Source organism: Neovison vison, chromosome 1, assembly GCF_020171115.1.
Source record: "Neovison vison isolate M4711 chromosome 1, ASM_NN_V1, whole genome shotgun sequence".
NCBI classification, from domain to species: domain Eukaryota; kingdom Metazoa; phylum Chordata; class Mammalia; order Carnivora; family Mustelidae; genus Neogale; species Neogale vison.
Window position 1 is genome coordinate 252671047 of NC_058091.1, and position 27952 is coordinate 252698998.

Genomic DNA, 27952 nt, shown 5'->3' on the forward strand with positions numbered 1-27952 from the left:
CTGATGCTCAGTTTCCTCATATGCTCTGAGGGAATGACAGTCCCAGCTGTCATGGCCCTCGTGTGAGAACGAAGCGGGAGAACACGTCTACTGCATCTGGCTCATAGTTGGGTTGCGGTGAAGGTACTGGCTGCCATGACTTTTTCCCTGCCCTGTTCTGGACTTTCCGATCCCTTGGATGACTTAGCACAGTGTCAAGTTGTAAGTTTGTTGAAACTGGAGAGGTCAGGTCTCACCCTTCAGATCCCACTGATCCTGTGACCCCAGGCAGGTCCATTCACCTTTCTGGGTCTCAGTTTTCTTCTCTGGGAAATGAGATTGGGGGCAGGATCACTCTTCCCCAACCTGGAGTCTTCCAAAGACAGTAATGTGTGGGGAGATAGGGAGAGAGGGTGTTTTCCAGTAGCAAGATGGGCCTGGCTAACGGTGTTGTCACATTTTTTAGCTTTGGGTTGGAGTGATATTACCTCATGGCTTACCTTTTGCTGATCAAAGCTCTGACTGGCAGTTAAGTGTCTTTGATTAATAAAAAATGGGGAAAATGAATTAATCATGACTTAAATGCAGTGTGTTTGGGAAACAGAATCTTTAAAAACTCAAATCCACTGGGACCAGGAGGGGGAAAAAAAAGATGTCCTTGATGGAGAGAGGTTGGAGACCAGCCCCCTGACTTCGCCCCCCCACCCCGCCACATGGTCAATGTCCTTGGAGCCTTCCAGTTGTGGACAAAAGACCTGTGTGACCAGGGGACTGTGGGTGTTGCCACTAGGGATGGGAAGCTTGGTCCCTTTAAGGCTCTTCTCCCTGCAACCAAGCCCCAGGCCTCTGCGGGGGAGGACATGCATTATTGAAAACGCATTTCAATACCTATTCACTCTCCTCCTCCTCCTGTGGGTGGCAATCACAGTTTACATAATCTGTCTCTCTGTCCTCCCAGACAGCTGCTCCCTTCTGGCTGAGTGGTTTGAGGAGGGGGAGGGTGGAGAGAAGGGAGAGACCTTAACTGTGTTCTGCCACCTCAGGTAGTGGCCAGGTTGCCTTGGAATGAAGGAATGAGATCAGACTTTGACCCTGCACAGGGTTCAAGGGTCACTTCCATGATGTGTGACCTTGGGTATACAACTTGGCCCCCTCCTTGGTGATCGTGATTCTCTCCCCTGGCCTCCATTACAGTCTCTGTGCTAATAGCTCCCAAACCTCTGTTTCCAGCCCAGACCTCTCTCCTGAACTCCAGGTCCACCTCTCTATGGCTTCGCTCTGTTTGTGTGTTCACAGGCAGCCTAGGCTCAGCGTGTCTCAAACTGATCTCATCAGTTTTCTCCAAGAGTGTCTATCCACCCATCTGTCCATTATCTATCCATCCATCCATCCATCCACTCATTCATTCATCCATCCATCCATCTAGCGATCTAATCATCCATTCATTATCCATCCATTCAACCCAGTCATCCATCCATCCATCCATTCATCCATCCTTCCATCCATCATTTCCTAAGTGTCTAGCATTTTTCAACTTTGGAGGCACAGTAACACACAAGCTGGCACCGTGTTTGCCCTCCCAATACTGAATGAGACAGACAGGTAAACAGAAGATGATAATAAAGGTGATGAGAATGATGATAAGGGAAGTGTAAGATGCTGCAGAAGCGCAAAAGGGGGTACCCGACCCAGCCTTGGTGGATCAGAGACTTTTTTTGGAAGAGAAATTGGAGATGTTTTTGGACCTGAAATGTAAAAAAGAGAATCTTCTTCTCTGTGTTCCTTTTCTTCATTACCCAAGGGGATTGACACCCAGTGGCAGTTCCTTTTTGTAACAGTGTAACAGCAGTTCTCCGGGAGCACCTACCTCTTTCCTACTCATGGTTCTTATGGATTGGGTGGGAGGGTCACGTTATTACCACCTCCAGGGGTGGGCGCGTGACCCAGGCCTGGCTATAGGGATGGATTAGGGATCTGTCTCCTAAAATTCAACCCCAGAACTTTGCTAGAACCGTTGGAGTTGGGGAATCCAATTTCCACTGGATTTGCTCAGCTTGGGGAAGGGTAGTTGCTGTGTTGCTTCCCTGAGGGGTAGATCCTGCCTGAGAGCAATGCCAATGTCATGGAGAGCAGAATCGAGAGACACAGAGAGTCTTGAGGCCGTCATTGGAACCCCTGGATCCAGGTGTGCATGATGCCAGCAACGTCAGGCTTTTCTTTTTATTTTAAGTCATTTTGTGTTAGGTTTCTGTCACTTGCAGTTGAAAGCACCCTCATTAACAGTAAAGAGTCTCATTAACCATAGGAAAGCATTTGCACATCCTTTGTCTTATTTGATTTTCACAACAGCCCTAGGAGTCTGTTTACAGATGGTGAAATGAAAGCTCAGAGAGTTGAGTCAGTGGGATGCAGCCCGGGTCTGTCAGACACCAAAGCCCATGTTTTATTAAGAATACTTTGGAGATTAAACAAGAAGGATGCTAGAGAGTAGGATTTAGCTTTGAGCGGAGCGGGCACTGAAGAACTGGTCTACAGGAGAGGACCTTCCTCCCCACAGTCAGCCCACGCACGTTCCATTACATGACCATGTTTCAAGGTCTGATTGAAAAGTCACCTCCTCCATGAAGCCCCCAGGAATGCCCCTCCTTGATGCCCTTCAGCCCTGTCGATGTCTGTTTTACAGCGTCAGTCACTTTCAGCTCTCCATTTCACTTCTGTCAGTGCATGAGTCATCTCCCTTTCAGGGAGGTATGTGCTTTACTCATCTTTGATTAGACCCAAGCTCCTTGCCCCTTGCCTGCCACCCAGTAGGGGTTCAATGCATTTAAAAAAAAATAAGTATTTGAAGTAAATTGATGTCCCGATAAGACGTACATTTAGGATGTGAATCAGAGTGACAGGGAGACAGAGGGAAGTTGAGATGAGACACAGAGACAGAGAGAGACACACAGAGAAAGGGAGAATGAGTCAGTGAGGAAGTGAAAGACAGAGGGACGGGGGAGGCCTGAGAAGGAGAGTCGGAGAGAGTGTTCTGGGTGTGAAGATCTGGGAGGGCCTGCCAGCCTTGACTGGGATGCAGATGACCTTACTTCTGGTCTTTTGTAAGGGAACCATCTGGAAAGGACTTGGTTGGCCCAGATTCCGGGAGGGTTGGAGGGATAAACCCTATGGGATGGGTGGAGAGTCGCTGGTGAGTCAAGGATGAGTCCCTGTGACCCCTCGCCTTGCCACAGGAGGTGGGAGAGACAAGCCAGTTGTGAGAGCTGCTGGACCTGAAGGAGCTGACAGGGTTCCACAATGGGGGGGGGAGGGGACAAGCTAGCTGGGGGTCAGGGGCACCTAGAACCTTCTCATACCACCTCCTGGGACCTCCCCACCAGTGGTGGCCATGCTGTGACTCTTCCTTCCAGGAGCTGACTTTGGACCCCAAAGTCAGGACTGAGTCCTTCTCTGGACCCAGCCCTATAGGCAGCAGGCCTGTGAGTTGCTCCACTCTGTTTTGGGACTGGGTGGTCCTCCAGCTGCCCCTCTCTCCCTCACAGCTCTGGCCTTCACCATCCATGGTCCTGAGCCTCACCCAGAAGTGATCTGATGTGTTCTATCCATCTGCTTTCTTCTCATCCATCTCTCCCCCTTCATGGGGATCACCAAGAGGACAGGGACCTTGTGGGTCTTCTGGCACCTAGCAGGGTTGCTGGAAGGCTCACCAAAGGCTGTAGGGATTAGTGAATGGAAGAACGGGCAGGATGGCAGTGGAGGGGGGGTGTGTGTGCGGTGGGGGTGGGGCTGTTGCTTGGAGGTAGCCTTGACAAAGCACTTTACCAGGCAAGGCTCCCAAAATAAAGGCGTCTGGGCTCTGAGATGAGAGCTCTTGAGAAGAGAAAGGCCCTTCTGGGGCTAATTGCCTGGCTTGCTACCAGCACGCAGGCAGCTTCGGGGAGGTCCCCGGGGAGGGGGCTCTTCCTGCCCCTGCCACACCTGCTCTCTGGTGGGGAGGAGACCATGGGGCAGGGGGAGGGGGTGCTGCTGTAGCTGCATGAGACAGAAGGCCACTCAGGGAGACGAGAGTCTAAGTACCGGGCTGGGGGCAGGATGTGGAGCTGCAGCCGTCCTGGAAGCAGCCAGGGAAGGAAGGAGCACGTGCTCACTGCACGAGGGGCGGCTTTGGGCCAGGCACCAGGCTGGCTCGTGGGCTTTTCTCCATAAGGCTCTGAGGAGGGGGCTGTTGAGGCAGATGAAGAGGCCGAGGGCCAGGGAGGTAAAGTGACTGTTACTGGGCCACAGAGTGAGTGGTGGCAAGGTCAGGCAACTCAGGTTGGCCCAATTCCTCCCTTCACATCATTGGGCATCCAACACGGTAATGGAATTGGGGGTCACTAGGCTTCTGATGGCTGCTCACCTCCGCTGAGGCTTTTGGTGAGATGCAGGGAAAGGGGAAAGAGGAGGGAGGAAGAGAGGAAAGGGAGGGGAAGTTTCCTCTTGTGTAAAATAGTGAGATAGATGTCCTTATAACTATTCCTTTTTTTTTTTAAGATTTTATTTATTTATTTGAGAGAAGCTCAAGTAAGAACGTCAGAGGGAGAAGCAGACTCCCTGCCGAGCTGGGAACCCCATGTGGAACTTGATCCAGGGACTCTGGGATCATGACCTGAGCTGAAGGCAATTGCTTAACCAACTGAGCCTCCCAGGCGCCCTATTTCTTCCTCCCTCCCTTTCTTTCTTTCTAAAGATTTATTTTACTTGAGAGAGAAAGATAGAATATGGGCAGGGCAGAGGAAGAGGGAGGGGAAGGAGAGAGAATCTCGAGCAGATTCTGCACTGAGTGTGGAGACTGACATGGGGTTCAATCCCTGAGATCATGACCTGAGCCCAAGTCAAGAGTCAGACACTTAACCAACTGAGCCACCAAGGCACCCCTCTACCTTTCTATCTGTTCCTTTCTCTTTTCTTCCTTTCCAGGACTAGGCTTCCTGCTCCTGCCCAAGATTGTTGAGGAAATGAACATAGCTCCATGCTAGGGCTCTACAATTTGTTCTAACTATGAGACCTTGGGCAAGTCATTTCCCCCTCTCAGCCTGATCACCTCATCTTTGAGATGTTGATAACAATTGTGACCTCTCAAGGAGGCTGTAAGAATTTAAAGAGAAAGTAGCTAAAGCTCAGTGCCTAAGTGAGCTGCCATCGGTGTTAGCCAGGGGTTCCAGAAAATCTGCTTCTATACTCCCCAGCACCTTATATGGCTGCCTAAGATGACTTTCTAAAATGAAGCATAGACCTTGTTCCTCAAATTCCAGGGACATGAACAAGCACTTTAGGAAAGAGGATGCCCAAATTTCCAGTAAACATATGAAAACGTGGGCAACCTCACTAGGCATCAGGGAAATGCAGATTATAACTCTTACCAGTATGTACTCACCAGAATGGCTAATGTGGAAAGGACAGAAAATGCCAAATATTGGTGAGGCTAAGGAAGTACTAGAACTTTCATATAGTACCAGAGAGAGTGTGAATCAGGACTCCCATTTTGGGGAAAAAAATTTGACAGTATCCCCTAAAGATGGACCTACATCCCCACTCCTGCAAGATGAGGGCCTGTGGCTCATTAATCCCTCTGTGCCCAGTGCTCAGCATGGGGCCTGGCATGGAGACAAACTGAATGTTTGCTGAATGAATGAAGGGACAGACATTCTCACTTGGGGGTCTTATGTGCCTCTCTGGTGCTCCCCTCATTTAATCAGGCTGGACCTCCATCACTGTTTTGTGACAGTCTCTCAGAGATTTCTCTTCTCCAGGATAAATGTCTCCAGTTGTGATCCTATCTCCCCTGGGATGGGTTTCTCTGTCTTCTCTCTGAGAACCAGAACTGGACACATTTTCTCTTACCCTGAATGCCTCATTTCTTCATTCTTACTGCACACAGTTCCCCAGACAACTCCTGGGGGCCAAGGCAGTGACTGCTCAGCCAGAGGGAAGAAGTGGGCCAGGCAGTTTTCCCTCAAACCTTAGACCCTGGGGATGTCAGATCCTCTCACCACAAACACCATGGGAGTGGTCTGAAAGTGGAGTGGGATGCTTGGGGCTGGGGGGGTGAGTGTGCAGTGGTGAGATTCTTGTCACCAGAAGCATGCAAGTGGAAACTGGCTGACTACAGTTGGAGGTGCTGCTGGTGGGAGTTTAGACTTACTCCTTCCAGCCCAATGGGGAAAAAGAAGGAAAAGGACATCAGCTGAGGTTCTGGCTCATATGTAAAGGTTACCAGGCCCTTTACATATGTAATCTCCTAGACTTTGCACAGTCTGGGAGGAAGGTGTTATCATTGTGTCTATTTTAGAGATGAGGACACTGAGGCTCAGAGGAGTGAAGGGTCTGGCTAGGAATTTGAGTTAGTAGGAAAGAACAGAAAATTGAACCCAGGTCTTCCTGGCTTCCAAGATGGCGCTCTTTCTAGAGCATCTCTAAGATTCTGTGATTCCATTCCGAGGGAACATCTGCTGTTGCATGGCAACATGCAACATGGACTCATGATGAAGTCCTGGCAAATGCCCCAGAGCCACCCCCACCCCCAGCCCAGGCATTAGGGTTTGGGTGGGGGACCGTGGATGTGCCATTGGCTGAGGCTCTGGGCCAGCCTGACAGCAAGGGTCAGGATCTCTGAGTGCACTGGCATTTGATCACAGAAGAGACAGGCCCTGTGAACAGCTGCAGTCCCTCCCAGGTCATCACGGACCTCAGATGAGATGCTAAAAGGCCAGGTGGCGATTTCACTCTAAATGGTTTGCTCATTGGCATTTGACCTCTATTTTCCATCAACTTGATTTTCATTTCCTAATGTTTACTGATTGGAAAAATAAGGAGAGGTGGAAAGCTCAAGTGAATGGAAATCTCTCCTCACTCCCTTCCCATTTTCCCAGATGTCTTGAGTTAAATGTACAAATTAAGAGGTGATTCCATGCGCTGACCATGGAGAGTCCCATGGCTTCCCATGAATGATGGGCCCTGTCTGCTTCTTCCTCCAGCAGCTGGAGTCTATCTATCTTTTGGACCCCGGGGCTCCTCTGTACGACTAGCTGCAGCCCAGGGTCTGTGCTGCAGAGACATGGACTCAGGGATTCCCATAGGCCCCAGCTAGGTTTCTAGCCTCTTATAGGAAGACAGCTCGCGGGACCAGGTCTGACCAAGGCACTGTGAAGGGACTTGACAAATGCCACGTGTAGGCTGAAGTGTTGGAGTGGTTGGGGCCTCTGCTCGCTCTCCTCCCTGGCCACCTAATGGTGCAGCCAACCTGGGTCTCTGAGTCACCACTTGGAAGGAAGCTACCAGAAGAACTGCTTGGCTTCGCAGCAGATGTCATGGGAGGGAGGCACACCCCTTTGTTGTATTAAGTCAGAGGTTTCTGGATTAATTCCTGGCCATCTTGACAACAGCAGCCCCTAAGCTCCCCTTCCATCGATGCCAGGGTGCCTTGAATGTGTCAGGCTCTAGGCGGGGCATTGGTGGAAGGCGTGGTGGGCACCCTTACCCTCTAGGAAGCACAGTTAAAGAGCAGATGGAAACAGCTGAGTTTTTATAATGCAGAGTGTCAGTGCTATGATGGGAGGAAAGAGAGGGTCTGTGGGAATCCAAAGAAAGGGTGGCAAGGCAGAAGGAGGGACAAGTCACAGAAGGCTTCTCAGAGGAGGTGATTTCTTTGCTGGGTTGTGGTGGATGAAGAGAAGTTAGTTCAGGGGTCACAAACTGGTGGTTTGTATTATTTGGTCAACAGAATATCTGAACTGTTTTTCTGGTAGTTAACCATACTTAAAATGGAGGAGTCTCACAAAAAATCTGGATGTGGGGATTTACTTAAAAAAAAAAATATCAGGATATTGATCAACAAACACTGAGACCATGAGTCTGTGTAGCAACAATGGTCTGGAGCCGGCAGTGGCTGCTCCCTTAAACAGATCACCATAGTCCCTTTTGTGGGCTTGATTCTGGCCAGCCCTGCAGACAGTTGGGATTTGCAGCCCTTGAGTGAGTAATCCTTAGTAGACTTCCTCCACCCAGAGATCCTTTTCAGATATGGGGCCAAGGAACAGGCTTATCCAGCTTTCTCCCTCCCTCAGCTCATTAGAGAATCTGGGAGCCCCTTGCTGGAAGTCTGAGGGCCTCCTGTCTTGACTATGGCTGACTACTGTCCCTATATCAGGACAGTGACTCTGGTCCAGCCAGTATGGGAGAAAGGAAGCCCCAGGGATGACATGGTCCCCAGGTCCCCCAGCAGACCATGTTGCCTGCTCCTGCCTTGGCTCCTTGTGGTAGACATTCACTGCTTTTGGTTGCCCAGAATCCACTTCTCCTGGCTTTAGCAACAGTCCCTTGATTTTCTTTTTGAGAATCACCCCTTCCTCAGTATTCAAATCTTGGAGGTAGTCTGATGAAGCTTCATGCTCTCTGCTGGCTGAGAGGAGGACACAGGCCCCAAGCCAGGCCAGCTGATGCCCCTCCTGGGGCTGTGGGTCATAAGCAGAGTGATACAAGGAGGAACAGACGTTGTGGCTGATACATCCCACAGGGGGATCTTGGAAAAATTGCCCTCAGTTTCTGCTACCAGTCCCCTGGTCTGTTGTGGCTCTTGCCCTTTCCTGGGCTTGATCATCAGCCTTCCTTTGGCTTCTAGGGGCTGGTAACCTCTCAGTAACTTCTGTTTCTGTTTGATTGGGGCAGATTTGGTTTCTGTTGTTTGCTACCTACACCCATACACAGCCCTCCTCAAAGGGAGGTGTGAACTATTTGGGTTCACACTGGATTTCTCTGAATGCCGAGCCAAGCTTGCACGGGCAGCAGAGACAGGCTTTGCCTTTTCCTCACCCTCAGTTCCTTCCTTCCCCTCTTCTGGAGCCACTGGGTCACCCTTTGCAGTTCCAGCGTCGCCAGAAACCAGAGCACTGGAATTTCTTCCAGACACACCCTCTGGGGGTAGCCTTGACCATCCCGACTGCTGCTGGGCCAGTCGTGATCCCTGGACTCCTCGCTTAGCCTGGAGGCTTGGGGTCACCTGTCCAAGTAGTCTGGCTCCTTAGGTTGGGGACTCCTTTGCCTCCCCAGGATGAGACTTGACCTAAGCTGTGGATGAGTTTGGAGACATCTTGCCTGTGGGCCCAGCACGGGCTTTGGGGCGTGGCAGTCCTTGTGGTACTTCTGCCAGACTGGCTTTTCTCTCAGTAAAGACCACCTTTATCTTTTCCCATGCATATATCCTCCTGTACTATTCCTCAGTACTTTACACCAAACAAAAAGAACACACTCACTTTTTAATCTTTAATATGTATATTTCTAAAGGGAACATGAGATCATTCCCATAAGCAAGAAACCTGCATCGTATTCTATAAATGAAAGTAATGGTAAAAATAAGGACATGGAAAATACAACATTGTTATTTAATTTCAACTAGATACTGTTGCTGGAAAGCTCTTTGTCCAAAAGGAAGATCAGAAAGTGTTACAGAGGCGTTAAGAAGATGCTGACTTCCAGTTGAGAATTCTTCCTTAATATAATCAACAGGAAAAGAGGTAACTCTCTCCCAGTTCTACTTAACTTGTGCCTGCATTATTCTTAACATGGCCTCATGGACTAGTGATGGTTGGTGCCCACTCTGGGGAAAGCATTGCTTCCGTAGCCTTGACCTGTTTCCAGATCCTGTGGCTAGCTGCCTGTCCTGACTTGACCTGGCTGCCCACTTGCCCTTGACCACGGCTCCCCACTTGTACGGACCTCACCGTATTCCAGGCTGACCAGGCCTGGGGGCCTAGCTTGTCCCGGTGGATGAGCTTGGTTCTAGGTCCAGCCATCTCAGGGAATTGAGAGAATACAAGAATGAAGTCCTTAGAGCCCTTCTTAAGTGACAGACATGATAGGTATTTTACTCAGATTATCTGAGTTTTCCCCACATTTTAGTCATTCATCTACCACCTTCATGATTTCTGCCATATCAGTGCTATTCATTTACCTTGCAGTTTTCTTCAAATTGATTTGTCTTTTAAAAAGCTCAGCATTTTATTTTAAAAGGAAATGCCATATTTTCTCCATAAATCAGAGAGTTTGGTGTGCCAGTTACATTTTTCTATCATGCATCGATTGTGAGGTATTAAAGTAATACGTGTTCATCCATCTACCACCTAAAATCATCCTGCGCACACCATCAATCACCCATGTACCAGCCCTTGGGAGATACTGTAACTCCTTAGTTAATTCTCACACATTTCTGGGAGGATGGTTTATAGGTAAGAACGTGGAGGCTCAAAGGATTCCGTTCCTGAAGTCCCACAGGCGGAAAGGCTTGGGGCCGAGATTTGAATCCAGACAGTCTAACTCCAAATGCCAAGGCTTTCAACACTAGTGCTTTCCAAATGGATTTTTTTTTAAATCCAAAGAATTTGTTAAAAATGAATATGTGTTTGGAAATCCAATATAAAAAGCAGATAAAGTTGGAGCTTTTACAAATTATTTAAATGAGATTGTTGGGTGCAGAGGTTCTTTTATTTTTATTTTTTTTTTGAAACTTCTCTTGCCCCAAGCTATCCTACGATGGCCCCTGAGAACCTGTCTCAGAAGCCCAGGACTCTGAGGAATGTTAATCTGAATGACCCTATCTCTCAAGTTCATTTAGTTCCATTTTCCCCATGAGCCAAACTCCTGAGGGGCAACATCTGGGTCTATGTTATCTTTCCTGGCTGGGCATCTCTACCTTGGACCTTTGCCATTTTGAAATCTTGAAATTTTCCATCTTACTATCTTGAAATCTTCCACTGGCATTGTAAGCCTTCCTCTGACCTAATTATTCATTCATCAAACACTGATGTCTAACCTGTACCCAGATTTTTTGATGACACAAGAGGAATAGATGTAGTATCTTTGATGGCTTCCCAAGCCCGTGTGGAAGACAGATAGACACAGCCAAATACAGTAAGTGTGGGAGGAGCCCCTGTTCACCCGAGTCTCATTGTCGCCTCAGTTCCTGCCTCTTTTAGGTGGCTGGTTGCATCCTGTATGGAGCAACTCCTGAGATGGAACCAGTGAAGGGACCCCAGGGGTGACAGAGGTCTTCTCTGACTCCCCACTGTGGTTCCTGGGTCACTGTTCCCTTCAAAAACCAATGTCTGATTTAAGTCTGGACTTGGAATCATACCTTACTGAGACCTCCCAACCCTCACTCCAACGGGAGGACCAATTTACAGTTGTGCTGCCACCTGCAGTATGGACCTCTGACTGGCTCCTGACCTCAGCCTGCCTTCTCCCCCTCAAGGCTGCCTATGGCTGCCCCCTGCCCCAACCTAGAGATCTCCCACTGAAATGGGTACACCAAAAGGAGCCTCTCTGCCATGAAGAGAAGAAATATGTCACTCTGAAATTATGGGAAGATCCTGTGAGAGTTCCAATAAGTTTTAAAGATTTCTAAAAGACATTCAACCTTGTGATGTACCACCCCCCCCCCGCAAAAAAAGCCAAGATTTCTACCCTTTTTCCTCAGCCCTGGCTACAGCCTTGGTTCTCTCCAAGATGCCCCCATCTTTGGAGTGCACTGAGTTCTCCAGAACATCACTGATCTGAGTGTCTCCAGAATATCACTCTTGGGGGTTCCCCAAGAACCCCTTGAGTTCTCGGAAGCTTCTCCCTTGGTAGGTCCTAGAACTGGGTCTATTAGCAAACTCAAAATGAGTCAACTCAAGTCAAGTCAACTCAGCTCAACTCTACTCAGCTTAACTCAACTCATTTCAACTCAATCCATACTTCTTGTGTATCTTTTTGCTTACCCTGACCTAGGCTCTAGTTCTAGGAGAGAGGGAATCCAACAGTTAATAAGACATAATGTTTACTCTCAAGGAGTTTTCTCTTGGAGAAAAAGCCACCTCTTTCTCTTAGAGAAAAGAGCTTCCTTTTCTGGCCTGGAGACATTCCAACCAGCAGTGTAATTTCTGGGGTCCACTCCCCTAGACTTCTTAAACTGCCTTCCTGGGATTGTATGACTTTAAGACTGCAGAATGCAAAGTCAGTTGGTCCCTTACCCTTTAGGATATGATTCATATGGGTCCTGAGTCATTCATGTATTCACAGACTTGCACTGAGCACTTACTATGTGCTAGACACTTTACAGACATTACCTCATTTAATTTCCCCAGCAACCAGTGGGGATACAGAACCAGTACCTGGTCAGTTAAAATTTAACCCAACCCTAATTCCAAAGCCCATGTTCTTTCCATCTTATCCCACTGTCTCTTAGAACAATTGGATAGAATCCATAATAAAGGATATTTAAACAAATACATTCCATATGGAAGGAAAGAGTGGATTAATGAATATTTTATGTAAAGCAAAATCTCACCTGACCAGTTTATTAGAATTCTTGAGAAGTGAACTATATAGGGAGATAAAGGGTGACTTTCACAAAAAGTCTTTGTCAAATTTCCATCCCAAAGCCTATTAATAAAATTGGTTCATTATAGAATTGGGCAGAGGTGGGTGGTGAGTGGGAGGGAGTCTATTTTTGCATGGATAGAGAACTGGCTTAGAGACAAAAAAGAGAGGGTAGGGATAAATGGGTGCTTTTTCAAATGAAGAACTAGGGTTCCCCAGGAATTGGTGCTGAGTTTGGTCTTATGTAACACCCAAGGCACAAGCATTGAGTGTCCAATGTGTGCATTTCCTGCAGTAAGTACAGGGGGTATTACACACCCAAACCAGACTCAGCTCCCCTCCTGGAGAAGCCCAGAGAAAGAAGTGCTCAGCGACACCTCCAAGTTCTCAGAGGACAGGCAGCTCTGGAGGGGCCGAAATGCAAAGACATTGGAGATAAACCAGAAGAGAGTGGCCAGGAAAGGGGAAAGAGCCCCAAGCAGCAAGCAAAAGATCTGAGCTCTAGGACCCATCTGTTACTCATTTGCTGTGTGACACTGGGCAAGGTCCTTCCCTCTCTGGGTCCCAGTTTTCCCTCCTGTACAAGGAAAGCATTGGACTAGATGTCTTGTAAGGGTGTGGTGTTCTGGATGGTGGATAAGGATTTCAAATAGAACCTGATTATGAGAAAGTCTCTATTTCCTGTGGCCAAAATGTCTCCTTCTGTGCCTGTACTGAGATGGGGGACCACTCTCCTTCTGTCTCTCTTATTTGTGCACAGTGAGGATGAGGCAGAGAGCCATGAGGTCTGTGATGCCGGGGCGCAGAGCCCAGCCTGGAATCCCTCAGTGGCATTCATTGCGAGTGACTCAGCGTCATAAATAGCTCCCATCTGGATGAGCAACGATATCTATAGCGATCGAGCGATCTCTATATCCACACACACTCTCTCTGTGCAAATATGTGGCTCACTGTATGCTAAATACGAGGTGGCCTGGAGACGTTCCTCCTCTTAAAAGACTATTTGGTATGAAACTCGAGACTGTTTATTTAAAGAAACAAGTTTACAACTATGCACATTGGATTACTGGTAGTGGGTGGTGGGGAAAAGGCGATGTGGATGAAGGGACGCTGGGTGTGATCCAAGCTTGTGGGCCACTGAGGCCGACCACTCCACCTTCAGCCTTCTGTCTGCAGCAGGAGGGGTAATGGACACCACACATGAGATGCTTGAGATCCTGGGGTCGGGCTACAGGGAGGGGGTACTCTTGAGCTCATCGGTGCAGGAAACCACAGTTAGCAGAAAGAACATAGGAACTGGGGTGACAGGAGAGCCGGGTTCCAGCCCTGCTCTGCCCTGCCATTGATCTTGGACAGTTCATTAATTCACACATTCATTCATCAAGTATGTACCAAGCACAGACAATATGCACAAGCCACATGGGGATATAGACAAGAAAATGTAGGTTGGAATTCAGGCGTAGCCACCTGCCAGCTATAAGTGCTTCCCCAACTCTGTGCTTCAGCTTCCTTATCTGTAAACTGGGCATAATACCCCCTAAGGTTTAATGCACAAGAAAGTGATTCTCTGCTGTAAATGGCTCCGACAATGCAAGCTGGACCTACTCCACCACATTGCCCAGTTGATCCACCTCCTCTCCACTTAGGAGTGTTCTGGGGACCCACGGAGGGGGATTGTCCTCATGACCCCCTTCAACAGGGCCCCAACAGAGGGGGCCTAGAACATCACCCATGGGAATGACCCTGGGCAGTACCCTTACCTTTGCTTCTTGGCTGAGCTGAGATGTAGGGAGCTTCAGTCAATGAGCAGAGCAGGTACGCCAGGGATGTACAGCTTCCTGGAGGAGGAGACAGGGTGTTCAGGAGGTGAGGAGAGACAACTTCTGGGGTAGTTCAGTGGAGTGGCCTGAAAGGGCACTGGACCTGAGGACATGCCCTTGCTTCTCCTGAGGCCACCACAGATCCTCGGGGTTCTAGCAAGGGACTGGGCAGCAAGGGACCCTACCTGCATCAGACCCAACCCCTAGCCCCACCTCACCCACTCCCCTGATACCAGCTACCTTCTTGGCCGCTGGCGTGGGCAAAGCTCGTGTGGTACCACTGACCATACTGCTTTCTGGCTTAAATGTGATTTCTGACCCATATCGATGGGCATGGTTTACTGTCACTCATACCTGGATTTGAATTCTGACTTTGGGAAAATCCATGTCGTCTCCCCAAGCCTCAGTTTCCTTATGTGTAACATGAGGCTACTAACAGCCCCGATCTCAGCCCTGATTAATGATAACAAGCCTTGTTATAACCGTTGTTGTTTGTGTTGACTATTTGTGATGATGTCTATTATCTTGTGGCCCCTCAAATTTTAGTTACCTTCTCCTGCTTTCTCCTAGCAAGTGCAAGGCATTCCTGAAAAGGCAAGGGCTCATTCTATGACTTTGTCTCTGGAGCCATGCACAAGTCCTGAAAGAAAGTGGCTGCCCAGTAAACCTCTATTGACTAAACAATGCTCCACAAGTTTGTTGGGTTTGCCTTCACAAAGTTAGGGTTAGTGAGGTTGATTTTCTCCCATTTAACAGAGGAGAGCACAGGTGCAGACAGGGTAGGTCATTTGCTCTGCTTCCCACAGGGGCAAGTGTGAACCAGATGAAAACCCACAGTCCCCACTCTGCCTCCCCCCCCCCAGCCCTGTAGTCAGGGCCTCTCCTGGCTGGACACCAAAGCCCCACAACCTCACACGCCCGCGTCCAAGCTGGTGCCACCTCTTCCATGTTTTTCTTCCCTGTAACCACCGTCCTGCTGTCACTCAAGGAAGGGGACATTCTGGTGTCCCCTTTCCAGAGATGAGAACGGAGGAAGTGCCCTGGATGATAGACACCGTTTCCAATCGATCTGCTGACTTAAGCGCCTTCCTAGGACTGGCAGTCTTCTGGGACCATCCTGGGATCACGGCACCTCACCCCTCAGCCTCTGAGCCTCCAAGGCACTCTTAACTCCTCCTGCAACCTCCTCCCACCCCAGGCCTGCCACTGGACTCGGAGCTGAGCGAGGCATAGGCCAATTCCCCAGAGCCTGGCACTTAGCAAGACTTGATAAGTATCTCTGTTGGGTGAGTGAATGAACAAGTAAACAGTGGCTGAATAACTGTGTCGGCCGTGTTCTAAATGCTGGGGACGCCGCAGGGAAGAGGGCAAGCCTGCTCCAGCTCTCAGGGAGCTGACAGTATTTGAATTTAAAACCAACAACTGGATTGGAAAGAGGGCAGATGTTACCGTTCCCTGACAGTCTACGTGGGGAAGTGGGGATGGAGAGTTGGCAAGCCCGCTGACTGCCCGGGGAGTACCTTGGAGCCAAAGGTGGCCTCTCTGGCCTTAGGCAGGGCCATCTGTGCCCCAAGTGGGGAAGCTGACCTTTAAGAAGGCCAGGGAAGAACACCGGTGCAATTATGTATTTAACGTCTACCTACTGCTGGGTCCACAGCTAGCACGCTGCCCGGCACGGAGCGGATACTTAAACTTTTGTTCAGTGAAGGAAGCCATTTGTTCAATGGGTGGGCCAAGTGTGTTGGGATGACTCAGGTCTAGGGGCTGGCGGGACTCCAGAGTGCTAACTCTCAGAATTATTATGACATGCACTTGAATGGGGCTCCACAGTACTCGGAGCCCACTTACATGGCTGTTACTATTCCCCCCATGCCGTGAGGACACCGCACACACACGTGTTAGTGAGTATGCTAGGCTGGGCACCAGCGGCATTCATATAAGCTATGGGGCAACAGCAGCACTTCCGGGGTATCTGTGATGTGCTGGGCCCCTCATGTCCACACTGCCTGGCAAGGCCAGCGTCACCATCCCCATCACACACAGGACAGCACGGATGCTCAGAGGAGGCTTGATTTTGCACAGTTGGAAACTAAGTCTCTCTCTAGGAGTGAGATGTACAAAGCTCATAGTCGAATGGGAACCCCAACAGTAAAGAGGATAATTAAAATCCAGTGTGACACCCCCAGAAATGCATGTTTGTCAGAGATGCCTCTCTGCCCGGAGGCATCAGGGAGGGCTTCCCTGAGAAGATGAGCCTTGAGCTGAGGCTTAGAGGACAGAGGAGAAGGAAGGGCTATGCAGGCAGAGGGAGCAGCATCTGCAAAGCTGTGGACGGAGCGTGATCCCACTTGGAGGAATGTGGTTGGGCCAGACCCTTGACCAGAAAGATGAAGCTGGGAGGTTGTTGGGGCCAGTTATAAGGAGCTTCATTGAGGCTGGAGGATGACGGAGAGCCATTGCAGGGCTTGGCTTTGAGCTCCTTCCAGGGGCAGGGGCAGGACTGGGGTAAGTGGGAGGCTAGGTAGCAGGACCTGTGCTTGATGAGGTTGGGGGTAGAGGGATATTCGGACTCTGCCTCCTGACCTGGGTGATGCGTGGCGATGGAGAGTCCCTGAGGGTCAGCTCAGCCATTGGCTGAGCCACCCTGTGGAGCTGGAGTTCTCCCCCAGCCAAGAAGATCACTGTGGCAGGTCCTAGTCTCTGCCCCAGCTCCAGCCCCAGCAAAGCCCTCCTCTGCCACCTGGCTGCTCCCAAACTGTGTCCTAGCAACCTCACAGCCCTCACCTTGGCAACGCCAGCTTCTGCACTCTCTTCCTGATTGGGCTGGAAAAGAAGGTGGAGCTAGAATGCCTCCTGTCTACTAGACCTGCTCAGAGAACCAGCCTGGGCCACCCGCAGCCTGCAGCCCTGGGTTCATCAGGTGGAGTCTGGCCAATCAGATGCAGAACATGGGTCTGGATGCAGGACAGGAGTCTGGACTCGCAGCCTTGTGAGCTGGGTTCTGACCCAGGGCTGAGGCTTTGTCTGAGTGACCTTGGACAAGTCTCTTCCCCTCCCTGGGCCTCAGGTCTTCCCTTTTGTAAAATAGGGAGGTTGCACAACACCATCTCTGGAGTCTAATATTACCTTATTCCAATTTTTGACCTTTTCCCGTGGTTATTGGTTGGATGCTCTGTTGCTGGTATGGATTTTAGTGTCAGACTCTAGGAATTTAAATCCTAGTTTGCAGGGCGCCTGGGTAAGTCAGGTAAGCATCCAAGAAACTCTTGGTTTCTGCTCAGGTCGTGATCTCAGGGTCATGAGATCGAGCTTTGCATGGGGCTCTGCGCTCAATGGGAAGTCTGCTTCACTCCCCCTCTCTCCCTCTCCTTCTGCTCCTCCCTACTCCCACTCATGTTTTCTCTCTCTCTCTCAAATTAATTTTAAAAAGTCCTGCTTTGCTTGGCCAAATCACTCTACCTCTCAGAGCCTAGGGTTTTTTTTTTCCTCTTTGTAAAATGAATGTATTTCATGCCATCTCACCCAGGGAGTATGAGAACAGTCAGTTGAAATGGTATACATGAAAGTGCTTTATAAGTGGCAAAGAGCTATGTGAGCGTAACCTATTTCATCACAGGGGCTGTGCTCAGTAACCATTTACTGAATGTGCTCTTCCCTTCTCACCAGAAACAGCAGCAGCAAACCTTTATTGAACACTTACTATGTGCCAAGCATTGTACTGAGGTTTTACTCACGTTATTTTATTTTCACCGCAACCACGTAAGGTATTTGCTACAATTATTCCCATTTTCCAGATGAACAAAGGAGGGCCGATATGCTTTTGTATAGAAGGAGCTCAGCCAGATTCCCTGGCTTTAAAACTTGACCGTTTAAAATTTAATGAGGTGGCCTCCTCAGATCTCCTCTCTGTGTCTCAGGTTTTTCCTCTTGCCCAAAGTCAGGCTCTCACTCAGGGTTTGGTGGGCAAAGGGGCAGCTCTCTCATTTATTGAGCATCTCTTCAAAGTGCCAAGAATTGACCAGCTTCTCGGGCTTTTCCCTGCATGTCAGTCCCTTGCAGGGAGATGGTGCGGAAGTGTTGTGGGGGGGAATGGGACATGTCTCATTAAAATGCAGATTCTGATTCTGTGGGTCTGAGATGCATTTGAGACTGGACATTTCTAATGTATTCCTAGGAGATGCTGATGTTGCTGGCCCAGAGACCACACTGTGAGTAGCCAGGTGCTAGAGGATTTCAAATATTATCTTCTTGAATCCTGGGGACTAAGTCTTTTTAGCCCAGAGTCACAGATGGGGCAACTGAGGCTCGGGATGCAATGTACCTAACTCAGGGTCCCAGCGCATATAAGGGATGACTTTGAACTTCGGTCTGCCTGGGAGTATGCAGTGCCAGGGGTTATGTGCCAAGCCCTACTTCCTGGTTGTGTGGTCCCTGCTTGGGCTTCTGTCTCCTCAGCCAAGGCAGAGAGTCCCTGAGGTGCCTACTAGGACCCGTTTCTTATTTTCAGTTTGTCGCAAGTAGACCAGTTTTGGGTGCTGCCTTCCAGTGGGAACAGGGCCCTGGCCCAGGGTGTGTCTTTGCCATTGAGTGGACATATCAGGCTCAGGATGAGATCCTGCATATGTGTGACTCACCTATTGGTCCTACCCTTGGCCTGGCTCTTTTGGAATCCTGTCCTTATTCATCATGGATCTTGGGGACACTAATTTTGTTTTTTTAAAATATTGCACAACATGTTATTGACTTTGATGCCTGAGATTTTTAGCCTCCCTTTACATTTTGCACCTGAGAAGGGTGCTTCTTGCCCTCACCTTGCCCCAGTCTTGGCCCAGCCCTATGTCTTCTGCCCCTCCTGCCTCATGGCATTAGGATGGTGCCTGCAAGGCACTGCGGTGCCCACCCAGCAGCCGGCCAGCCAATGCATTTATTTCCCAGCAGGGGAATCCATCACTTGGCTTGCCTTTTGGCTGACCTGCTCTAGCGATGGCAGCAGGAACTGTGGGCCTGGGTGATCACTCTGATGTGGGCTTTGTCCTTACCAGTGAGGAGAGGGAGAGAAGGGACTTTACTGCAATTTAAATTATGCCATCTGTCTGCTTCACCCAGTATTCAAGGCCTTGCCTGCTCTGGCTCCTGTTAACCAGTCTGTCCTTATCTCTACCATTCTCTCCCTCCTTCCCTGCTTCCTTCGCTGCAGCTCTTGTCATGCAACTTTGTCAGGTTTCTTCCTCAGGACCTTTGCACTTTCTACCTGCATACTTGTCCCATGGCCAGCTGCTTCTCCCAGTCCAGATGTCAGCTTCAGTGCCTGTTCCTTTAAGTCCTACCTGTCTTACACAAACAGCCCCAACCTCCTTGACACACCCTTCTTTTATTTCGTTGCTAACACTTACATAACTTGGTGAAATTATTTTAGTGTTTACTTGCTTTTTCCCCACTAGAATGTGAGCTCCGGGAGAGCATGGACCTTGTCTTGTCTGTCTTATTCTTCATTGTCTTTCCAGATCTCAAACAGTTATTGGCTTGTTGTAGGTGTTCGGTGAGCCATACCCTGGGCTGGAGTTTCCACACTTGAGAAATGGGATGCTAACCCGAACCCCCCTGGTCAGGATCAAAAGCAAAATGACCCAGTTTGGGGCCAGTGATACTATCCCTGTTGTTTAGCTGATGAACTTGAAGCTCAGAGAAAGATGGGACTTGTCCCAAATCACTGGCCAGGAAATGCGTGGGCTGGGGCTCTCTCCAGTTTGGAGAAGCGCCTGGCCGCAAGCCCCACCTGGAGCAGGCATTCAGAAACGGGATGGCTGGATCTGAGTTCCTCAGAGTCTCTTGCCATCTGCTGCTTGAACTGCAAGACCCGCCTTGCCGGCCAGGCTGTCACAGCTTCCTGAAGAGTCAGAGACAGGAATTCTAATGGCTGTTTTCTTGCGGAACACAAAGGCCTGCCTCTTGCAAATGTGGAGATACATTTTCTCTGCATTGGCAATTACAATACTGGATGTCTGGGGAACGTTTTTCATCTTCCAGGCACTTCACCAAGATTAACTTCTGAACCTATGCAGCAATGCTTGTTGCAACTTGAGTGGGTGTCTGGGACAGTGCGGGTGGCAGTGTCTTCTGTCATAGGAGGAGCTGGGGTTTAGAGGGCTCAAGGCCCCCAGTCAACATCTCTAGGAGTTTGGTCGATTTTCCCGAGAGCAGTTTCTCCAGTGTTGGAAATGCACTGACCTTCTTGAGGATTCAAGGATTCTGACTTTCTCTGCGTGATTTGGCTGTTGATTTAGCAGCATTTTCCACAAATCCTTACTGAGTTTCCTAGGTATCCTTCTCACCCTGAGCGTGCAACAGGGGGACAAAATATATACTGCCCTTACCCTTCTACGGTACTGAGACCGTAGGCAGGGGAGACCAAAGGCAGTGTCTGGCCCGTAACTGGCTGTGTGACTGTGGATAGGTCTCTCTCCCTCTCAAGACCATTGGGTTTAGCTTTCTCTCCCCGCTGGACCCCTGCTTAAAGGCTTCTGATGGTCCCCTGTTGCTTACAGAGAAGGTGGGCATCTCTGGCCCAGCCTTCAAGGTCCCTGAGAGCTGGGCTCTACTTGACCTTTTCCAGCACAGGCTCCCGCTCGCCAGCTTCCATTTGCTCTGTTTTTATTTAACCAACACTCATATGTCACTTTCTAGGTGCTTTGCAGGCACTGTCTAAACGCTTCACAGCATTCAACTTGCTCTATCCTCACAGAACTCCTTTGTGATTTTTGCCATCGCCATTTTCAAGATGAGGACCCCGGGACACAGAGTAGTTAAGTTGAGTGTGTCCACAGAGCTACTAAATGGTGTGGCTGGGATTGGAACCCGGGCAGCCTGGCTCCCAGCTCGTGCACTCCACTGCTGCTAGGTGACCTTCCTCTGTCCTCACCACCAGTCCTACTCTCTCCTTCCCTAGGTGCACTCCAACAGCCGTTGCCCACTTTCACAAAACCCTCCCTGATGCCTCCCAGGCTGAATGGGTTCTTCTTAGCTCTGTGTCCCCACAATGCCTTGCACATCCCTCCCCATGGCAGCTCTTCCCACAGTTTCATGTCCTGTCACCTCTACTGGATGCAGGGGCCTTCTCTTTCTGCTCTGTACCCGGTCCAGTGTGTTCCTAGAATCCATTCTCCATGCAACGACCAGAGGCATGTTTTTAAAGCAAAATCAGTTTGTATCACTCTCCTGCTTAAAATCATCCAGTGACAATCTATTGCATTTAGAATAAAATCCCAAATCTTGACTGTGGCTTAGAAGGCTCTGCGTGAGGAACTGGTCCCTGCACCCTCTCCACCCTCCTCTGCTGCTACTTTTCCCTTTGATCCCTGCTCCAGCCACACCGGCCTCCTGTCTATCCCCAAAGAGACCAGGCTCACATTTAGGGCCTTCTCCCGAGCTTTTTCCTTTGTCTGGAACGTGTGACCCCACATCCTCCCACGACTGACTTCTTGTTATTGGGGTCTGAGTGTCACGTTGCCATTTCAGACAGACTCCCCTTATTTGTCTGTCTGTCTGTCTGTCTGCCTACATGTTTTCGTATTTACTTTTTAGTTGTTATTAATGACTGTGTCTCCTGCAAGTATGTAAGCAGGGAGCAGGGATCAGGAATCTGAGATTTCTTAATTCTGTAGCTGGGAACATACCTGACACAGAATGGCCACTCAGTGAGTAAATGTTGGAGGAAGAATAAAAGCTCACCAAGGTCCCTTCAGATTCAGTCCTACCTATTGCAATTCAACTAAAGCCTGGGTAGTATAACATAATACAGCTTTCCCCTTATCTCTAAAAGTAGAGTGTTCTTGTGAAACCTTTTGTAAACCAAGATGGTGCAAAGCAAAGAAGCAATTACCATTTGGTAAAAGTGAAATCCTCTTAAAATTTCTTTTGGTTAGTGGAATGACCTACTAATGTAGGTCTTCCGTAAAAGTGATGTGACAAAAAGCAAACTTTTATATAGTGGGGAAAACCTGTATCATCATAATAAAATATAATATAATAATGTAATATATGTATTATAATATATCTGAATTGGTCTCATCTCAGGATAAAAGCTGGGATGATTTCACTGGAATGAAAGCTGGAATTCACTATCTTTATCATCCTTCTATGTCTCGCCTGCAGTCATACTCCCAGAAGTGAGGCAATTTTATTAACCATTCTCTGCTGACTTCTCTTTACCAGTGATGCCTAGAACCCCTGACACATGCTTTAATTTGTCCACCCAAGACTCAGGGAAACTTGTGAGATTCTGCCTTCCCTATGTTGCAGCAGGGATGTTCTTGAAAAGCAAAATGCTGACTTGTGAAGTGCCTAGAGCCTAATGGGAGCACACATACCCATTACATACATCGCATTTCATCAGTTAATGGGAGAGACTTCATGCTCCAGAAAGGGACAAGAGCTCTGAGTCCTTCCAGGACCTGGGCCAGACACAGCTCGTATCTCTGAGGAATGGCAGTCCGTAGCCGAGAGGGATGTGCAGTCCAATTTGGAGCAAATGGAAAAAGCGAGGCTTCACATGCATCTGGTTAAGATGAACAGAGAGGGCAAAAGTGGCCAAAATGAGGTCTGGGTGTTTGATCACAGATATTTGCTAATGAGAACCAAGGGACAAGGCAGGAGATACACACAGTGGTCAGAATATAGGTACCCCACATCATAGACTTTCTTCAGAATGAAATGGAAGGGAAATGTGTCAAGGTATCTCAAAGACCAACTACTATACATTGTCATCCTCTTGAGAACCAGAAAGGACATTTCTTGCCCTACTTTCCCCCCTCTCCTTCTAGCTCTTTGAGTTTGGGAAGGAAATGACATCCCAAGTTTATGGGCTGAGAAACTCTGAGATCTAATCTATCAGGCAGAATGGTGAACTGACAAGAACTCTTGATTATGAGTTCAAAGGTCATGGCTCTGGTCTCAGCACTGTGGCACTCTGTGTAAATTCCTCTGTTCTGACCTTTCTCTTCCTCATCTGTAAAATGTGGCTGTTGGGTTTGGCGATTTCCAGTTCAAGGATTTCCATGACTTCAAGCCTTCTGACTGTATAAGCTAATGGTTCAGATTAGTTTGAAAGGGAAGCTCTTACTTTTGTCTTTTTCTTCATGAGGGCTCAATTTGTGTTTTGGTCAGCCTTGCAAATAGTTACTGGCCTCTGGCCACAGTGTAGGTTGTGGAGATAAACAATTCTGGCTTGATAAAATCTGTTGAGGCTGATGTATCCTCCATTTTTCCCGATTCTCTAATAATGCACATGGCTCATCACCATAGAGTCAAACTCTCTCAAAACTTTCCGCTAAGGACAGGAATGTTCAGAACAGATTGTGGAAGGAAAGTCATAGTTTGAGTTAAAGACTTCTAAGGTAGAACAGCATTTGAATGGCAGGGTGTTGTTGTTGATGTTAAAATCTTTCTGCACTAAATGATATGATGCCTTGGGTTTGCTTCAAAATAAGTCTGTGTGTGTGTGTGTGTGTGTGTGTGTGTGTGTGTGAGAGAGAGAGTGAGGAGAGTGGGTGTGGGTATAGATGAAACAAAATTGGCCAACTGTTGAAGCTTGATGATGGGTATGTGGGGGGTTTATTATACTATTCTTTCTATTTTTTTTTTAAATAGGGTTGAAATATTTCATCATAGAAGGCCCTTTGGAGACTGGCTCCAGCTTTTCCCTCTACTCTCATTTCACAGCCCGCATCTTGCAGACTCTCCAGCATAGTGACATCACCCTGGTGGCTCTGATCTCACACTTTTTGGCCTTTTCACACAGCTCCATCTGTTTGAGGTACCTTTCCCCTTCTTCCCCCACGGCTCACCACTCCTGCCTCTGCGGTCCCATCACCTTGTGTACTCACCTTGATTATAGCACTTATCACATCGTATCACAACGATCTCTTTTCTGCTTCCTCTGCTGGCCTGTGCCCTCCCCAGGACACTTCTCTGTCTCCCCAGTGCACAGCCAGTGCACATAAGAGATCTTCAGTGCATGTTTACAGAGGGAATAATAGCAGAAATGATAGCTCGTTGTTTTGAGCACTTATTGTGTGCCAGACCCTGCCCTAAGCTCATTATATAGGCATTTCATTAAATCCTCACCACAAGTGGGTACTATTAACCTGTCTTCTCATCACTCTCCCAAGGTTACATGCTAGTAAGTGACAGAACTGAGATTTGGCTTCAGAATGGAAACAACTCTGCTATTCTCCCTGCATCTGGGGTTTTAAAACACTTCTCTGTGAATACCGTAACAGGCCCAGGCTTTGGGGTGCCTGAGCTTCAGGACCGTTTCTGCTACTAAATTGCTGAGTGACCTTGGGCAAATCATCTCTGCCCCCTATGCCAACTCCCGGGTAGAGACTACCAGTGATTGAGAGGGTCACGTGAGGCAAGGGCCCTCCCAGCTTTGGCTCTGGAAGAGAAAAGGCTTCCTCTTACACATTTGGTTTTCTGCCGCGGAGCTGGCTTCCCAATTTGGGAACCTCCCAGCTTCTCATGCTCCTTCAACCTCTTTTCTTACTAATTGCAGCCTCCCCAGCCAAGTCGCCTTTCACAACCTGCTGCCGGGGTTCCTCCCTTCCTCCTTCCTTCCTCTCCGGCAACGCTCCGGAGGTGGGGGCGGAACCCTGGGCGGGAGGGAGGGGAAAGCAAGTAGCTGCCCGGTTCCTGAGGCTTCCCGGCGATTTCTCGGCCCCCTCCCCCCACGGAAACTCAGCCTCACACTTTCTAGGGATGTTCCAGGGACAGCCTGAGTCAGTGATTGCAGCTGTCAGCCTCGGGCATCTGTGTTAGGCTCTCCGAAGGAAGTCCGTGGTCCTGAGCTGGGGTGGAAGTGGGGGCCTGGAGGGAAGAGGGGGCAGAGCACTCTTCCCTTCTAGCCTAGGCCCAGCCCGCCCCACTGGACTCCAAGACCCTTCTGTGCCTGTCTCCCCTTCCTTTCTCTTTCTGACTTCCAGCTGGGACCCGCCATTGCATGGCCAGGCCTTGGTAAACTGCAGACCCAAGCCAGAGACGCGCGACTGTGACTGGGCTCCCCTCCCCAGCTCGCCCCAGACACTGCTCTGGGGAAGCCGAAATTCCCGATCGATGCAACCACCCACCCCCGAAGAACGCGGGAGGCCCCAGCCCCTCGGCTTTGTTCGCGGCTCGCCAGAAAGCAGGCGGCAGGCAACAGCTGCCTGCCGCCGCGGTGTTGACGCCGGGAGCGGAGTCCGCGGGGACGAGGGACTGTCCTCGGAGGCCGTGGCACTGAACCCGGACCCAACGAGGAGAGGAGCCAGCGGACGGCCGCTGTCTGCCAGTGCAGTGCTGACCGGGAGAGAGGAGCCTGCCGGGCGCGGGAGCTGTCCCCGAGGTGGTGCTGAAGAGAGCAGGAGCCCGTGCCGCCCTCCGCCTCTCCCCGGAAGAGCCGGTGGCGGCCGAGAGCTACCGGGAGAAGGAAGGAGGGCCGGAGGAAGCCACCCTCGGGGAGCTCGGCGGCGCGGGGCCTATGGCTAGGGTCTCTCCGGCGAACCTGCTCCAGCGGAGGAGGTGGCGGCTCAGCAACAGCGAGCGAGCGTGCGTTCTACGAACCTGTTGGAGGCTGCAGCTCCTCCGCGGCCGACCAGGGCGCCCGGGACCGAGATTCTGGCGCGCGTCTCCTTCCCCCTTTCTGCGCTCCTCCGCGGAGGCGCTCCCTCCTGCCTGGGCTAGCACACGTGCGCGCAGGGGGCGCCTAGCCCCTCTTTGGTCCGCCCCGAGTGTCAGCCAAGCTCCAGGGCACAAAGCTGAGAGGCCTCCCCCAAGGGCAGACCCGCTCCCAGGGAGACCCAAGCTTCCTGAGATAGGAGGCGGGGGCTGGCAACGGGGACGGGAGAGGGCGCCAGCAGTGAAACCAAGAGGAGACAAGGGGGGAGCTATCCGTAGAGTCAGTTCTGCCCTGAAGTTTGGGAACACAGTGTCCTGTTACTTAGAGGACAAAGGGCAGCCTGCCTTGGAAGTCTACTCTCTCACCCTAACCCTCAATTCCATGACCAACAACTACATGCAGGTCTTTGACTTGCACTGTTGAGTGCCTCTAAAATCTCATTCAAGTCTATTATCTACTATGCCCTAAAGAGAGCTTTCCAACCCTTCCATATATACAGTGTATCCATAATAAAATGCAAACTCTTGTGTGTGGCACTGAAGGTCCTTCACCAGCAAGACTCAGGGTCTCCTTTCTGGGTGTGTTCCCACGGGAATAGATAACCACTCATTCTGAACAAGTTCACCCCAGTGCCTTAGCATCTGCTGCTCCCTTTGGCTGGAACATTCTTTCCCTTTACTATTTACACTTTATTTGCAAGTTAAAGTGTCCTCATTCTCAGTGAGAACTTCCTGATCCCTAAGGCACAGTCAATCACTCCCTCCTTAAGCTCCCTCAGCCTTTACATCCCTCTAGACTTTTTCTCATATTGTATTATAATTGCTTATGCATCTATATTCTCAGTTACCAAGCTTATAAAAACTGGTTCCATATTTTATTTTTCTTTGTATCTCCATCTCATAGCACAATGACTGACACACAAGAGGTTTTTTTTTGTTTGTTTTTTAAGCTTTTATTTATTTATTTGCAGAGAAAGCTAGAGAGAGCAAGAGAGAGTGCACAAGTAGGGAAAGCAGCAGGCAGAGGGAGAAGCACGTTTCCCTACTGAGCAAAGAGCCTGATGCCAGACTCTGGGATCCTGGGATCATGACCAGAGCTGAAGGCAGGCATTTGACCTACTGAGCCACCCAGGTGTCTCCTCACAAGAACTGTTGAATTGTGTCTGCTGAATGTATGCACATATGAGAAGTACAATTCAAAGTAACTTCTTTCCCTTGATCATTTCTGTCATTCTCTCTCTCGTTTAATCACAGCCTGTAAAGCCTCACATGGTGGCTTCCCTTTCTACCCCTCCTGCCTCACACCACCAACTCTCTCCTAACTCAATAATTCCACCTATAGTAACCTCCATTTTGTACCAAGTTGCTTTAAACATTTTTTTTTTCTGTTTCTCTGCTTGGAACTCGTTTAATCTTGATCTTCACATGACTGAATCCTTCTTGTCTTTGGGATTTGGGCTCAAATATCACCTCTGCAAAAGACCTTCGGCCACTTCATACAGTGTTCACTCCCCCAAATGCTCTATAACAATTTCTATTTCATTTTTCTTAGTAATTATTATTCTCTGAAATGATTTTTATTTATAGATTTACTTGTTTATCATCAGCTTTCCCTCAACTAGCATTAGAACTCTACTGGGGTAAGGATCACATCCGTCCGGCTTGCTGCAGTGTTCTCAGTGGCTGGCACTCTGGGAGGAACTCACCTCCCACCAGGGGATCCATAGTCCCTCTCTCCTTGGAAAGACTGGAGCTACTGTGCAGGTCGTTGTTCAGTATAAATTGAGTTAGAATGTTTCAGGAGAAAGGATCACACTGATATTCTACGGGATGAAAAAGAAGAGGAAATGGAGGGCCACAGACACTTTTACTGTGAGATGAGAGCCCCTTCTTGTCCTGGATGACATAACTGTAATGACAACTCCGCTCACAGCACACAGAACACTTTCATATCCATAATCTCATTTGGTATTCATAACAGCCTTGTCTGGTAAGAACTATTCTCCCCAACACTGAAAATCTGAGGCCGCATGAGGCAGACAGACTTGACCAAGACCGCACAGATTGCAAATGATGATGCTTTTCCCAGAACTGTGCAATGTGCAGAGCAT

The 27952-nt window shown here is 49.3% G+C and overlaps 1 protein-coding gene across 1 annotated transcript in view; it reads right to left on the reverse strand.

Annotated features, from left to right (window-relative positions):
* Positions 1 to 26017, reverse strand: part of CPLX2 (complexin 2) — an 81770-nt gene extending 55753 nt beyond the window's left edge. Inside the window, exons 1-2 of the mRNA XM_044229239.1 lie at positions 25788 to 26017; positions 14133 to 14210 (exon numbers count right to left, since the gene is read on the reverse strand). The gene's annotated coding sequence lies outside the window, so the exon portion shown is untranslated. The remainder of the gene's footprint in view (positions 1 to 14132; positions 14211 to 25787) is intronic.
* Positions 26018 to 27952: the final 1935 nt, after the last annotated feature.